The 17,242-nt window shown below is 41.2% G+C and overlaps 1 protein-coding gene across 1 annotated transcript in view; it reads right to left on the bottom strand.

Annotated features, from left to right (window-relative positions):
- Positions 1–5,248: 5,248 nt before the first annotated feature.
- LOC147731106 (uncharacterized) overlaps positions 5,249–17,242 on the bottom strand; it is a 485,394-nt gene continuing 473,400 nt past the window's right edge. Inside the window, exon 26 of the mRNA XM_086956073.1 lies at positions 5,249–8,295. The gene's annotated coding sequence lies outside the window, so the exon portion shown is untranslated. The remainder of the gene's footprint in view (positions 8,296–17,242) is intronic.

Genomic DNA, 17,242 nt, shown 5'->3' with positions numbered 1-17,242 from the left:
TAAGTTTGCACCACACATGAACACGCGGGAAACTAATTATATGTGCTTATGTGCATTTGCAAGTCTGTTTTTGTAACACATTATTAATATTGTCCTGTTTATTATGTCTGTCCTATTGTCTTTGTCACCATTAACATGCAGCTGATCATTCATGGCATGTGCTTTTATATGTGCTTATATGTGAATCTTATGTTGTGTATTGTCTGTCTGTGTGTCATTTAATTATCTTTTTATTCTTTCAGAAACATAAAGCTGGACTACATGGAGAATGGTGGTTATTCTATGTGCTGCTTTAAATGTTTGCTTCTGCTAAATGTTTTTTATTAGTGGGTTAATTAATAATTAACAAGGGACTGGGTGGTACACAAGGGTTTGCTTTACTTGAATTAATCACTCTTTTGTGTTTGTTTAAATAATAGCTCAAGTGTGAGCTGAGGCCTAGTTCTTGCATGGAGAAAGTTGGTCGGCCTGAATTGAGCAGAAGCTGAGCCAAGCTGCACGGTGAAAGAAAAAAAAACATTGCAAGAGGTCAATGAACTTGCTTCTCTGGCTCAGAACTTTATTAAAGAAAAGACTTTTAAATGGAGTTTATTCCATGGACTGCTCTGGCTGATCCTATTCAAGGTCGAGGAAGTGACAAGCGTGAATCTGCCGAGCTCTGGTGGAAGTGGATTGGCAACTTTTTGTTGCAAATGCCTCGGAAGTCGTTGTCACTTTGAATGGACAATGGCACAGTGACGTGCATATTCTCTGGACTAGTAGCTGAGGTGGTGTGATGGCCATAAACCAATCACAGTGCTGAACTTTACTAAATAATAACATTTAGTCAGATTTGAGAGCGAAAAATGATATAAAATTGGCTCTCTTGTGGGGTTGGGAACGTTCTTTTCCAGAGGGGCGAAGCGCTGTCGGATTGCCTTGGGAGAGTGTAAGCATGCAACTGTTTATTATTTGTTTCCCTTTCAGGCTTGAGAATTAACTTGGAGAAAAAGCTAATGTTTACTTAAATTCATCATTTATGATTAATTCTGACAGCTTACTTTGTGCCAATGATTAATGTAATTTGAATTAATAAAACTAAATGTTTGATTCTAGTAAAATGAGTTATTAAAGACTTTACTTATGAAATCTAAAAAATAAACTTTTCAAAATGACAAGCTGGTCTTGTTTATTGTAGATAGTTTATTGCATAGAGTCAAAATAACATATGATCCATTCACCTCATTCACTATGTTTATGGGCCTGGTATTGTTGGTAAGTGTGTTAGTGGAATGAGTCATCATTTATAAAGAATTTTAGTTTCTGGGCTCTATCACACCCAAAAACCCATCCATACGCCAAACCCTAAAAATGCCTTTGATATCTCAAAAACCCATACCCACCCTATATCCTAAAATTTCCCTTGCAATCCCAAAAATCCATACCTACCCCACCCAAAAACCCATACCCACCTTAAATCCCCAAATTTCCTGTGTCACCCAAAAACTCATAGGCAATTTCCGAACCTACTACCAAAAAAGCTATTGAGTGTTTCCAAAGGGTATTTTCAAGAGAAGGTCAGTTCAGTTTACTTCAATTGAGATGTCGTCATTCTTAAAAAATTGTGCCATAACACATTTGAGGACACCTCTTTATCATCCCTAGAGTAATAGGAAAGTTGAACACTTGAACAAAGTACTTGTGGAATGTATTCAATCTTCCATCAAAAGCAATTCATGTTTTGCTAAGTCTATTCAAGAGCTGGTTTGGTCTCTCCACGCCACATTCTGTAACTGGGGAATCTCCCTTCAAGTTGATGAGGGGTAGAGAACCTACTACTGAACTTTGTTCCTTTTGGACCACAACATTTTTTACAGAAGGCTGGGAGTCTGGATGAATGGTGGAAGTCGGCCGACCTTAACTCAAAAATTGTCAATTTAAAGAGAACTGTTTAAGCCAATCCTGGTTTAAAGAAAGAATGCAGACTATGAGTAGGTGATTGGGTATGTGTAAAACATCCAATACTTGCAGGCAAAGGCTTATCCAAATTCAAGGATCCTGTGCAAATTTGTGAGCTACGAAAGAGTTCTGTGAAACTTCCTGAAGGGAATTGGTGGGGCGTTTCTTGTGTAGCTTTGGTTCCTCACAATGTCATGTCTGGTAATACTGAGTAATGTCATCCTAAGTGTTTTTCTATGCCTAACAAAATTGAGAGTTATTCAAAAAACTATTTCTTGACAGAAACCATCAGAAAGAGTGCTCGCACTTCCGTGCGACTAAAGAAATGAACAACTTTGTTTTACGTTAATTACTCTAGTATTTTTATTCAATCTTTTTTCTCTTTTCCTCTTCTCTCTTTCCCCTTTTTTCTTTCTTTTCTCATTTTCTTTTACGGGAGGGGATATGAGTACAGTGTTTTGTTATTATTGAATTTGTCTTAAAAACAAATTGTGTAATTTAATCTTTATTTTTTTGTTGTTGTTTACTTTGCATCACTTCTTGTTTTATAAAAAGGGAGATGTGTGGTAATGAGCAAGGCTCCAGCTTGGAATGTCTTAGGTGTAGAATGTGCTTTGAGGTCACCGAGCTCTGCATTCCTATTGTTAGCAGTTGCTCGAGTGCCCCTTCTGACACTGATGTAATTATCCTGAATGAACCTTCTTTGCTTCAAACTACATCTCAACTTCATCACTACTGAGGTCATGAGGTGGGGGCACCAAAAAAGATAGTCTTACCGGCCTCCACCAGCACTAAAGCCGGCCCTGATGGAGGGTTACTATTTCTGGGGCCATATAATCTCAGTAATGCTACTGCCATTGGTACCATTGATGTTAATTACTGCATGGGACCATTGAGGCTCATCACTGCTTGGGGGTCACTAAGGGTGACTAATGCTAGGGCCATTAACCACTGGCACCAGTGACCCTCCTTATTGCTTGGTACCATTGATGTTCATAGCTGCATGGACTACGGTAATCAAACAAGGGAGAGAGGTATGTAGTGGACTTTGCCTCCTGTGTGGTATAAATCAATCAAAAGAGATCCATTAGAAAGTAAAAACAGATATTTTTACACGATGTGTTGATATTCCCTGAAGGAAAAGATTTTTTTTTCTTAATATAACCCTCACCTAACAAAATGCACCTTGGTGGCATGCTCCTTCATAAGGTTCTTCCCAACCCGCTGCAGGATGGGGCGTGCTGCAGGTAACGGAGACGTGGGAGCACTTTTTGGAAAGTGTGGGCTATATTACTAAAAATAGGAGTGGAAGGGTCAGTGAGATAGTGAACAAATTTAAAAAACAATACCGGATTGGTATTAAGGGATCAACCTATTTGGTCCTGATGAAAAGCTACAGGGGAAGGCTTGAAACATGTAGAAATGAAGCAAACACATACATCATATTGTGCACCTCCCACCACCCCCTTTTTAACCATACCAGCCACAGGTTTCAATAACATTTAGAATTCTAGTGGGCAGGTATTTGTTTGAAATGTTTTTCACTATCTCACTGACCCTTCCACTCCAATATTTAGTAATATAGCCCACACTTTCCAAAAAGTGCTCCCATGTCTCCATCGGTTGCAGCACGCCCTGTCCCACAGCAGGGTAGGAAGAACCTGATGATAAAGCATGCCACCAAGGGGCCTTTTGGTGGGTGAGGGTTATCTTAAGAAAATAAACCTTTTCCCTTAGGAAATATCAACACATCTGGAATGATATCAGTTTTTACTAGGCCTGGGAGGTAAATTCCGTTCCGCTCGAGGAATTTGGGTAATTTTGCGTTTCGCGGAGAACGTGGAATTGCCAAAAATTCCGTGATCCGCGGCTTCGCAGAATTTTTGGCTTGGTCGCGCTTTCAAAATGTTTGTTCGCAAGATATTTCTCCCCGAGCACGCAAACAGCGTTCGCGAACAGGAAAAAAGCATCGCGAACAGGCGGAACAAACAAATCCGCGTGTTCACTGAACTTTTGCGTGCTCGCAGAGAATTTTTACCGTTTCGCTGAGCTTTGCGTAGCGTGACTACGCAAATTCCGCCCACACCTCTTTTGATTGATTCATAGCTGCATGGAGCCATTGGTGCTCATTATCTAGGAACATCCATGCTTCTTACTTCCTAGTTTTAATAGGCATCAATCCTTCTGCAACATTAATATTCATTATTACCTGGGACAGTATTAATGGACCTAATGGCTAGCCACGCGGTTAGCCATTACTGCACAAGGCTACTGAGTCTCAATAATGTCTGACCACATTGATGTTCATTGAGGCTCATTACTGCTTAGGGTCATTAAGGCTCACTATGGATCTATATGCCCTGGGCCATTCAGGTTTGTTAATATAATTGGCCAATTTACCTACTCGCAGGTTGAGGGTTTAATATTTATTAACAAGAGAGGACATTTCAGGATTCTTACTTACCGACTCCTTTTTCTACTCAAAGTGATTTAACCGCCCTGCTGCTTTTTAACTAGTTGTGCCCTATGCAAATACAGCCTACATATACATATATATATAAATTCACATACAATGAAATTAAATGAAAACAAAACCATTAGATAAAGTTTAGATACGGTTGTTGAGGGGTAAACAATATTTATATTGACCATTGCATTGTTTCTCTATGTTTTGTGTTGTAGGCACTATTCACAAATCATGAACTGTAATATAATATTAATGTGATGCAGCTGTAAGGATAAAGACAGCGGTAAAAGCGTGTTACACAAAGTGACATCACAATTGTGTGAACATCTGGCGTGGTGATAGAGGATATTTTGTGAAAGGCCACTAAGTAGCAAACCTGTAAATACAGGATTTCAGTGGACACATCCTAGCACAAGTTAATTAATGTATTATACTGAAGAGAATGTGTGTGACCGAGACGTGGTAAAGTAGGAGTGTATGCTTAGTGCCATGGAAAAAATGCAGCAGCTCAGTGAAAACCTTCACTTTCATCAGTCCATGATCTCATCAGGGGAAACTGGGAAAGACAAGTGACCGGAAGATGCACTGCTAGCCTCAGTGGAATGATGACCTGTTTCTATGAGAAAGTTCCCTGCGAGGTGATGGATGTCCAACCCTGCTCTGACACCTCATTGAACCCAATGAAAACTGAGCTCTATAATGAAGGGTTTCCAAATGGGCCTTTTCATAATTGATATATTCAAATTCACTAACCCCTGCTGTGGCCTGAAAAGAAGGGGTTTTAGCTACATCTACAGCACTTAATTTCCCCCTTCCTTTTTTACCCAATACACAAAGAATGACTTCCACTGGCAACAAAAAGAACACTTTTACCAACGTTTGTGATTTCAGCAGCAGTCCCATCATTTGTTAAGTCAATAACTGAATGTCTAGTATTCACAGGCAAAATGTAATAAGTCCGATGACTTAGACACCATCAATTATCCTCATTTCTTCTAAAATAAATGACATGTTCAGACCGTTCAGAAAGCCAGAGGACACATAGACTGTGCAACACACTTTATGCATACTTTGACATTAAATATTAGTAATTATTTTTAAGAAATGTAGCAGCACTTGATTTACATGGTCAACATTTTGATCTACCTTAACAGTTCTTGGATTGCTTTACCATTTAAGTGAGAAAAGTCAGTGGAGTCCTTTACTAAAAAGCCCGAAATATTAAAAAATATTTTAATTCACTCAAATAATAGTAGGCTAAAGACATACGGAATACCAAAGTCACACGTGTAGTAATAACTATGATTGGGTATGAGTCTTTGAGGCCTCCTGTTTCTACCACATTGTAACTACAACACATGATTTGTCTACCAGCATGATAGCCCCCCAAAAAATCAGGACCGGCGTTGCATCCAAGTGGTCAAGCCCAGTCTGTGGTGTGTCTGCAGACACTAGCCTTTATCCAATTGTACATACGCAGAGAAAGGTCAAGGCCACCTTATGTTCCTCGAGATACACCTACACATTCCAATGACTCCAGAAGGTGAAGAAATATTTTTTGTGTCCTAGAAGATTACACAATGTTCATCTGCATTTAGAGATAGGCATGGATTTCCTTGAATTCTAAACAGGTCTGTGCTTTGTGCTCCTCAATCTGTTATCAGCTAAAAGCTATGGGACCTATGTTGCAGTTCGAAGGCTTGAATGTTCTTAATGTTCAACGTGACAGGCCAGTTTGCATTATCCTCCCAGCTAGGTCTTGATCATCTTGTAGTCCCAAAATAGTCTGTACCCCTTTTGAGACCGTGAGATGGGCCGGCACAACAGTTCAGTAGACACATCCACAGTACCTTTTGAACCAAAAGACATCATGTTTAGCCGTCTATCCACGATTCAAGTTCTGTCTGTCTACATAGACAATTCAGGCTCTTAATCTCCTCTGGTATCTTGCTTCTTTTTAATGCTCCCACCCCATCAACGACAGAACATGCGCCGACCCTTTTCTTTCACCAAAACAGACTTGATTTTCTGTGACATAAGATTAGTTCAGATGCCTCTCATCACTCCGGAATGTCTATATTTTCAGGAAAAGGCCATTGGTTTGTTCTTGTGTCATCAGAGACAAGGCTAGAGTATTTCGCTACACAAGACCCTGGCGTATCCAATGTTTTCCTAAAGAGAGGAGAGGTTACATTTGCTGAAGAACAACTTGTTTCATGTTGGCTTCTCAGAAACATGTGTGTGACTTCTTTACTCGCTGGGCACAGGCCTATATTTACTTGGTTTGCTAGAGCAAAACCTGGATGTTCATATGATTGGAGAAATAATAATTTTTGTGAGAGTCAAGAGGCAGGTTTAGCTCACAATATTTCACAGGAGAAGAAACTGAATCCATGTGCATTTCCAAGGTCAAGCTTTGATCCTATATCATTTTCTTTTACTAGAGAAGGACTTACAACTTCGCATCTTTCTCAGAGACATGCCTGGATCAATTGGAGTTTTTAGGTATAGGAATCCAGCCCCTTATGTTACTGTAAATCCGTAAATCTCAAGATACAAGTTGCGAGCCTCTTGCTCTCATCGGGCGAGACCTTGATGTTTGTGCATCTGGAAAAAGTAAAAGGCCTTGTCCCTTTTGTGCTCCCCGAGACATGCTGTATCTCTTGGTGAAAAGTAGACAGTTTTGACTGGCCTCCCATTAACAAACTGTGACTTAACTGTGAAAGGCTCTATTCAAGTCTGACAATTCTAATCCAATGTGGACGTATTAGGAAAGTTTATTGACTAACAGGAGCATGGTCTCCATTGCCAATGATGTTTACATGTGAAGTAGAACACCAGGTCATTGGCTAGCATCACGATAATGCCCTTCCAACACACGGCTGTATGGTTTGCTTTCTCTGTATTCACTACACAGGGATGATTCATTAACGAAACATCTAGATTTGTTCCAATGATAGACATTAGTATATCAATAAATATCCAAACGGTTAATCTAAAACGCATTGTTATCCCTTTCACCATCACTCAGATCATTGCAGACAATCTCTGTTAGATTTTTAAAAAATGTTTTCTGACATTCGATAAAATTTGGCCTTTTTAGTTTTTCACTTTCCTCCCAAGATGTTTCTGTGGTTTCTAAATACTTCTCTTGCTTTATGGTTGTTTGTTGAGAACTACTGCCCAGTGGTTCCTTCTCCTTCAGACAGTGAAGTGCTGGCTGAGATTCCATCAAATAACCTCGGTAAGCCTTTGAAAAGTAAACTAGATATGACTAAGTCTGTTCATACGACTATTCTAAAATATGTGTTGAATTTTGAATTTTTCAAACATTTCAAAACCTGTTCCACAAAACTGTGGTACACTATCTGTTCTAATGACCTGTGCCATCTGAAATAAATATTTCCTACTCTGCCTTGACTGAAGAGTAGATTCTTAACAGGGACTATTTCATTTCAGCCGTCTAAAGTCTGTATCAGTGACAGCTTGGCAACCTCTTTCTTAGGCCTGAACACAGCGATTCCCAGGCCTGTGTAGGCTTTTTAATACACAACAGTAGCTAGAAGCAGCTCTTCTCAGGAATCTGGTCAGTCTGTAACATCATTAATATTGATGAAAATTCTTCCCAGTTGGAACATATGTATTTGTTTCTTGATTTCTGTTTCCATGAGTCGTGCTATAATTATCAACAGCACAATTTTTCAGAAATGCCTGAGCAATAGCAGCCTTTAGTAGGAATCCAACAATGACAGAGAGAAATGGCCTGTACAGGATGTTGGGGATATCTCAGGGATATAACATGCCCATCTTAGACTCCCTCAACTCTCTGTACAGTTTGGCGCCTGATATCTTCTCCTTTATGGAAGGAACCACTCTCCAGCTTCAGTAGTCTGCAAGAAAATTAGAAAAGAATCATCAGTCAGCAAGAGGATAATCAGAGAGCAGAATATAGATTACTTAGAGTAAATAATTTGTAGAACAATCAATACACTGCATGTTATCCTCTATGTATGGGACCCCTAAATTCATAAGGAGGTAAAATCATTCATCTGTATCACAGAAGGTAGCAAGTTATGTTCTTCCAGTGAATGAGGAATAAGCCACCAGGAAATTGAATAGTTATACTCCCTAAAAAGTGTGCACATTGTGACAGCAGGTTATGAAAATCTTGTCAACAGCTGCGAGTTCCTTTCTGGAATGAAATAAGTGATCACTAAATGAAATAAACATGCACTTTTTGCCCTTTGACTTCGAAAGAATGTCGATGTTGGAATTTGCCACTATTTAAGGTGTATTCTGTTCAATCACACGTGGACATTGTCGTATTTTGCTTTAGGACAGATCAACCAGCAATCTGCCATTTTGTTCCTACTTGTATTTGGCCTGCATGATCTCTACTAGGGAGGGAAGCAAATATAGTCATATGGGATATTAAAGACAACAGTACTGAAATTTCTTAATTATATGTGAATTTTAAAGAAATATATTAAGGTATAGGATTTTAATCTTGTACTGTTAATTGTAAGATTGTATTAGATAACAACTCATATTTCAATTTTGTTACATAGGGTGGCAGGGCAAAACATGTCTATTAAATAATTATTGTGCGGCTTATGCTGATTACAATAAATAAAATATAATTATTTCCAAGACATAAACATTTCTGTCATGTGTGCCTACACGAATGATTTGGAATATCATCATGTTGCCACAGCGGGATCAGTGTCAGATATTTTAATTCTGCAAACAGTGGGAGGTATTTGTGCTGCTGCTGGATTGTTCTGTTTTTGCCAAAGCCTTAAATGCCACTGTTCCCTCACATGTAATGCGCAGAGGAGACACCTGTGGGATACAACACCCTTCTCGTGTGGCTTCTTGCAACTTCTGCATGGGTATCCGACAAGACTGATCTATGCACTTGCATACTCAAATTTCAAGGCATCACTCTTTGCCTTTGCCTCTTGCCCCATGCACTGAGTATTCCTTATTCACTTCTTGACTTATCATGACACCTTGCTGTTGATTCCCTTTCTTTAACTTCCAGTATTGTGGCGGTGTCCTTATTAATCCCTGTCAGATAAAAAAAGCAAGAGCTGGGCGAGTATGTGAGAAGTGTAATTTTTCCTGATAAAATGTCTGAAAAGGACCGAGAGTGGCATCCCTCCTACTTGATCATTTTTAGTAGCAAAAACAGGCACACTTTGTCACTAGAAGAAGACATTGTAGTGTTAGTGAAATTAAATATACATAGTTACATTATACACTGACTAGCATGTGAGCTGGAATGTCCAGACAGAATGTAGAGTGCCCTGTTCCAGATATTGTATGTGAGAGTCATTACTGTTTGGCAGTGCTGTGAGCAGGACTGCTGTGCTGAAGATATTCATCTATTCAGAATAAACAATTTTGAATCATCATTCTGGTAGTGTGATTACTACATTTATCTTTCTAATTTAGCACATTTTATTAGCAGGAATACAGATTTATAGGAAACTAGTGACCTGATATTAAAAATAGTTTTGCTTTTGCAAGGTCTGCGAGTTGCAAAAAGATACGTTGATAATATGTTGCAATATACTAAAGGTACATTACGAGTTGGGAAAGTCTTTTTGACTCACAATGTTGTTTTTGCCACCCACGCCTGATCGTACAGGAATAGGTTCTATCCTTGCACCCACTTTGTTTAATATCTATCTGGAACCATTGAGGAACCTCCTAAGTAAATCTGGGATCCACTACCATCTCAATGCGGATGACACCTAAATCTACCTCAAGGTGTCCTCTGCACATGATCTTTCACTACTCAACTCTACTCTCAACTCTGTTCACAACTGGATGTTCACCAAATCATTCTCAATCCCACCGAAACTGAATTCCTCCTCCTATCTACCTTTATCTCCCCTCCTCCGGTTCAATCCTGGATGGATCAGCTGAATTTACTGAACAATAAACCCATCATTGTCGACAGCGCTAAATCCCTAGGTGTCATACTTGACAAAAAACTCAAACTTATCTTCCACATCAACTCCATTTCTAAGAACGCACTTTACTAGAAGAGCCTTCTGTGGGGCATCCGTTGGTTCTTCCCGGAGAAAGACATAAAAACACTGGTCCAATCACTAGTTCTCTCCAGACTGGATCACTGCAATTCTCTTCTGACTGGCTTACCCAAATCTCACCTCTCCCCCCTCAAATCCATCCCCCACTCAGCAGCTCGCTTTATTTCAGGATCCAAACGAAGTGATCACCTCACTCCTATCCTGTCTTCTCTTTGATGGCTTTCCATCAAGGCAAGATCCAATTATAAAACTGCCTGCATCACCCATAAAGCCTTGCACCCTTCTTCCCCTCGTTACCTGGTAAATAAACTGAAAATGTTAGGAGGTTCGAGACCCTCTCGGAATGCGGAAACGTTTCTGCTTGAGTCCCCCTCCTTCAAAAAGGAAAGATTGATGGCTCAATCGTTCTCAGGTAATGCGGTGAGAATCTGGAACTCGCTTCAGCCATTGCTCCGCGCCACCACCTCCATCCAGATTTTCAAAGCTGCCCTCAAATCTCTTCTCTTTCAAAGACACTCTCAGAACTAATACCCTCATTCTCAGTTCCTTCCAGGAAGTTAGTTCATCATTGTAAATTTGTTACATCTTCTTATTCATTCCCCACCCTTGATTGCTGTGACTGACATTGTGTGATTGCCTATATGGTTTTACTCTACCTCTCCTGTTGGTTTTTGTGACGTTCTATTTTGTACCATTTCTCTCATGTAACGTAACTGGTTCTATTGTACAGCACTCTGACACCTTCGGGTTAAGTCTGCGCTTTATAAAAATGCATTAAATAAAATAAAATAAATAAATAAAATAGATGTGACAGGCGTCTGCCCTCGCCTATGCAACTTATCAATGGGTTGCGACTGCAGTTGCAGTCAGAAACCACTAATCAGTTACCAAGACCCAAAAAACGTGGAAACCTTTTTGTGAAGTGGAAGCTGTCCCTGGTGACTGCAAGCACCAGGAGAGCAGAACGTGGTATAGAAGATCGCTGCATGCTTCCCTAGTGTAATGCACTGCATACCATCCTTTTATTCTTCAAGCATGCATGAATGTAACTGCTAAGGCAGAGATGGAGTTCTGCTGCCCCTATGTCTTCAAGGAGTCACAAAGAGACCCAGGTCATAAATACTGATGAGGCAGGAGTTTATGTGACTCTCTGCTAATTGGCATGGTTTGATGTTACAGCTTTGTACAACAGTTATATCTCAAAGTCAAGGTGGTGCTTGTGAACAAGAAACAGATTGGTTTGCATGCCCATTTTCATACATCGGGTTCTGGTTGTCATCCCACAACCCTTAGGTTCTAGTGACAAGGTGCCAAGAGAGTGATGTTACTGAATGAAACACAATATCGTAGATATGTAGAACTCGTGACTCACTTATCTTCCCATCCTTGCTGGGGTAGTGTTGGATTAATAAAGAAGTGGTAAGAAATGTAAAGGTTTCATATCCAATAATTTTATACATTTCTTAAAAATGAATTCAAATGTTTTTTAATAAATCTAAATGTGGTACAAGTAAGTAGTCATATTAGGTAAAAAGCTATTAACTACACAATACAAGCTCAAGGGGTGGCTTCATAAATACATTTTATACTAAGAATGAAGAAAAAATTCAAAATACTCAGACAGGGGAAATTGAGCATGTCCTTATCCAGCATGTTTTTCCTCTTATTTAGTACTGTGATGTCAGATGTAACCAGATAATGTTCCATATTGCAGTTTGCATATTGTCTCCTGCTGTACACCCCTTTGTAGAATTGGAAAAATGTCTCACTTATTTGTTTATATTTAAAACACTGGTGCTATCTTATATCACAAGTGCTACTCTAGCTGTCTTCAAACTATTTTCTGCGCGTGCTAATAGAAAACCATACTATAACAGGCCTAGAAATTAGTAATGGAATCAGCAAATTAAGAAGGTAATTTACACCAGATTGGGCAGTCCACCAGTCCAGCAGAGGCCATAGGCATTGCTCTCCTGACATATGACTGTCTGACACATTATTAGATCCCTACATGCCTGAAGGGGATGTCCCTGCCCTCTGTGCATTCGCAGATGCAATGGTTTCCCAGAAAACAGAGAATAATGATGATAGGTCATCATGTTGCTTTGGCTCTTCCCATCAAACTTTACTTTCTGTTTGGGCCCGTTAGGCTACCAAACCCAGAGATCACATGTGGAATGTTTGGCTAGTTTCCTTTGTTTTACAGTGCATATGCTTCCTCTGGTAAAGCGACAGGCATTATTGCATATCTGTTTTGTCTCCATTTGTTAAAGGCGTGCCCTCAAGCCCCATTGGAATTCTTCAGGTTACTTGTAGTATTTAACATTTTATGGAATAAATGTGAGAACATATATTTGTCAGTTTTATGCAAATGGTTGCATAGCATTAATATATTTAAAGAACATTAACATAGGGAGATATAGCAGAAATTGAAAAGGCCTTTAGCATCTACTACTATAAACAGAGGGGACAAAAAGCATCGGTCAGTGCAGGTAACAGCAGCGGGCGGCGGGTATTTTGAGGGACGATGACGAGGGAGAATTAAATAAATAAGTAATTTTTCCTCAGCATTGTCCATCGAAATCCTCCCACCTGGCCCCACTGCCCCACCGCTGTTACCTGCACGGAATGCGGCTGGAGGCAAAAGATTTGCTTTAGGTCACATTGGACTCCTGTGAAGATATGATTATTGCAAAGTAAATTACAGTGAGGTAACCCATTGCATTGTAAGGACAAACATTCCAGTGGAGTTAGCCAATACCTGAAGTGGGCTGACTCATTGCCCCATCCTGTAAACTGGAGTTGGTCGAAGTAAAAAGTGAATGACACAACAGACCAGGGGATGAAGAGGGCTGGCTGAATGCACCTATAACTAAGCAACTATGCAACTATATGTATATATATATATATATATATATATATATATATATATACATATATATATATCCTACTGATTTGCGACGTATTGAACTAAGTGCTCTGCACACAATCAAAACATGATTAAAGTCTTGGATGCCACCATTGCATAAATCCCAAAGTCTTTCATTTTTGGGGATACCCTCCCAAGTTCCTGTTACTATCCTCAACGGTAACAAATTCATTCTGAGGAGTAGAATCACTATGCTATCAGTAGACCTAGTTTGTAGAGCAATTGATAACCATCGATGGTCGTTTTTTTTTCCCTCAAAGTTCATGCAGTCCAGTATGCAACAGTCAATACTTTGAGTGCAGCCCGTTCAGACAACGCATCATTGCAGGGTGAGCACAGGCTAAACTCCAGACGTACCACTAACTCAGTACACCATAAATAATCACCACGTGGCCTTATTAAGGCAAAAATCAGTAGTCAAAAGACATTCTTACCAGTGCGGTCTGCCTGAACCATGCTTCATCGCAGGCTCCAAACAAACCGCCCCTACCTCAGTGCACCAAAACTCATGAACCCTTTACGATAGAACCTTCTGTGTAGTCTTTCACATATAGTGCTCCTACTTTTGTACAGCAGAAGTCATGAACCGTTTATGATTGAATATCTGTGTATGATATCATGATTACTATTATACTGGTTACCAACCGCAACGTAATACAATGTTGTCGAGCATACGTGCCCATACCCACTTCAACTATCTACCTGTGTCAATGTATTTGCAGTTGATTTCTCATATAGCTCACAATGGAACACGCCCATAGCTCCGGAGCCATCGTTCACAGCCTCGCGCAGCACTGTCATACGTCAGTCCAGTCCACTCCTCTTACGCTTCCAGGAAAACACAACAACGCTACATGGCCCAGATTTCCATTGTAGTGATTTCTTAGTCTAGTTGTCAGAACGGCACACACACACTCCCTCATGGCTGGTATACACCCACACCACACCCATCCAGCACATGCGTCACAACACATGCGACCCTACCAATAAAAAAGACGGGGCGCACATGCTCTACGCCATTTTAGAGTTGCTCCTATTGCAAGCGCTGTGATGGCCAGTCCTGGTGGTTCGGACGCCTCATGTAGGCCCGAACTACCGAACAGGGGGCCCACCACCACATGCGTGGCCTCTTTGGTCACTGAGTTAGTGGTACCGCAAGGACTGACTGGGTGAGGAACCTGCGATGAAGCTAGGTGCACAAGTATGTCCTTTGTCATAGTGATATCTAGACTCAGCACTAAATGTGAGACTTCTTGGTGGCAGATCGGGACTGCATGATGTAAAACATAACCTGTCCGCGAAAAGGTGAGCAGTGAGGCCTGGGTGCGCAGCGGAGGGAGTAGATGGGATGCAGCAGACTGGATACAAAAAGGCGACACAGCGATTTAGGCGTACGCAGTCCTATATACTGTATCCTATTGCATTTGTATTTTCTTTTCCTATAGCAGGAACATTTTTAAAGTCGGTCAAAAGTCCATCGCTCGTGTTGATTGACACCACGTGGATCACTATGCACCACTTGTTTTCTATAACCAGGTGGAAAGCATTACTACTTCACTAATTCTTCATAAATCGAAGCCTATCAAACAAGTTGGAACTGTACAAATAGTTGTATTTTTTTTTTTTATTTGTTTTTATTGTTGCATCACATATTGATAAACACAGTCATATATTTTCGTTGGTTGCAGCGTCAACATTCTGCTGCAGTCAACAATTAGCACAACTTTTTCATCTTTATTATACAACTCTTTAACTTTAAAGGTCATCAATTGGATAATTAGCACATGTTAGATAGATCATTGGAGCGTTCAAATCAACTAATACATCGGGCAAAGCCTTTAATACCACAATTTGCAGGTCTATTATGCCAACCATGAGAGCCTGGAAAACCCTGGGGCTACCCTATCTTAACTCATCTCCCCCTTCCGTCCTCCCCTACTCAATATCCTCCTCATCCCCTGAGCTATCCATGTCTTCCTCTTCTGGCAGCGGCTCGCACAGATACCCCCTATAAGTGTTCCAAGGTGTCCATATTTTGTTCCATTTACGTGGGTTGGCTCTTTGTTGGTATACCGCCCTTTCCACCACCACAAGCATGCCCATGTTCCGGCACCACTGTGCCAGGGTCGGCGTCTCGGATGATCCCCATTTCTGCGCTATATCTCGCTTTGCTAACAACATTCCAATGACCACCAATTGCCTTCCATGTGGTGTTAAGTTGTTTGGGCCCCAAACATTCAACAGACAAACTCGGGGGTCAGGTGTGATTGGGATTTGTAAAGTCTGGGCCATCGTTCGTGTTACTCGGCGCCAGTAGTCCACCATGCTGGGGTAGGACCATAGGGTGTGGAACAATGTGCCCTCCTCTCCACAGTGTCTCAGGCAGTATGGGTGATCTGCTCTTTGGATTTTGTGCAGAGTGGTGCATGTATAGTATACTCGGTGCAATATTTTAAATTGCACTAACCTAAATCTCGCCGAGATGCCTGCTTCTTTAGGTGACGCCAGCTCTGCGTTCCAGTTTGTCTCATCTAGTTCCCCTATTTCCCCATCCCACTTCTCCTTCAATGTCTGCAACGGGTCGGGTAAGTTGTTTATGAGTTTACGGTAAGTGAGGGAAGTAGCACTGGCTTCCATGTAGTCTGTAAGTAGTCGGTCCTCCAACGGGGCCGATTCTGGGACATTAGTGCCTGGTTCTATCGCTGACATTAATGCGTGACCAATCTGTATGTAACGGTATGTTTCAGTAATGTCCAATTCGTACTGTTCCCTCAGGGTCTCAAACGAAGTCACCCCACCTCTCGTCCACATATCACCCACCGTGGAGATCCCGATGTTGTCCCACTGATCAAAGCCTTTACTGTGTCTCAGATTTCCCAGAATTCTGGAGTCCCACAGGGGTGTGAGTCGTGTAACCACTCCCTCCCATTTTAAATAGTTGTATTTTTAATGCGGGAGGGAAGGTGTGTGAAAAGGCGATGTTATTCTACTCCACATTAAGATAGTAACAATTACCAATCATAAAATCTTTCTTTTACTATCTTTTAGATGTAGAGCTTCAAGGTGCACTATGTACATGCACATGGTGGAAGACACACCGGTGACAGAAAGGTGAGCTGCGAATATTCTTTTCAGTCACTCTCTCGCTTCCTCTCTACTTTGATAAATGACGCACAATCGTATCTTCATTTTTATCTAACAGGTTGTCTTTCACAAATTGGCGCCCCGCCAACACCTCCAAAGCTCAACGTTTGAGGATTCTGCGATGATGCGTGTCCATCGTAATAACGGATAAGAAGGCTGCTTCGACAAGTGGTGGACTCTCTTTGAATCACGCCAATGGCACAAGGTTAGCAAAGAAGCTTGTTTCCGAAGCTACGAGAAGTCACCTGTGGGCGGAGTGACTGGATAGTGTACAGCAACTTGACTGCGTACGAATGTACAATTACCTCCGGGCAGTGGGAGTGGATAGGTTGCAACAGTCTGGGTGCGCAAGAAAGGGCACTCACCTCAATCAATCAATCAATCAATCAATCAATCAATCAATCAATCAATCAATCAATCACAGGCATTTATATAGCGCACTACTTACCCGGAGGGTCTCAAGGCGCTAGGGGGGGGGGGGGGGAGTGCTGCTACTGCTCGAATAGCCAGGTCTTGAGCTTCTTCCTGAAGGAGAGGTGGTCTTGGGTCAGGCGCAGGTCGGTCGGTAGGGAGTTCCAGGTCTTGGCGGCCAGGTAGGAGAAGGACCTTCCTCCTGTTGTCGTTCTTCGGATGCGGGGGACGGCGGCGAGGGCGTGGCTGGCTGATCGGAGATGTCGTTTGGGAGCGTAGAAGTTGATGCAGTTG

This window comes from Lissotriton vulgaris, chromosome 2_1 (genome assembly GCF_964263255.1).
Source record: "Lissotriton vulgaris chromosome 2_1, aLisVul1.2, whole genome shotgun sequence".
Classification (NCBI taxonomy): Eukaryota; Metazoa; Chordata; class Amphibia; order Caudata; family Salamandridae; genus Lissotriton; species Lissotriton vulgaris.
The sequence above is the reverse complement of the archived record's forward strand: the minus strand, read 5'-3'. Positions and strand labels throughout refer to the sequence as shown.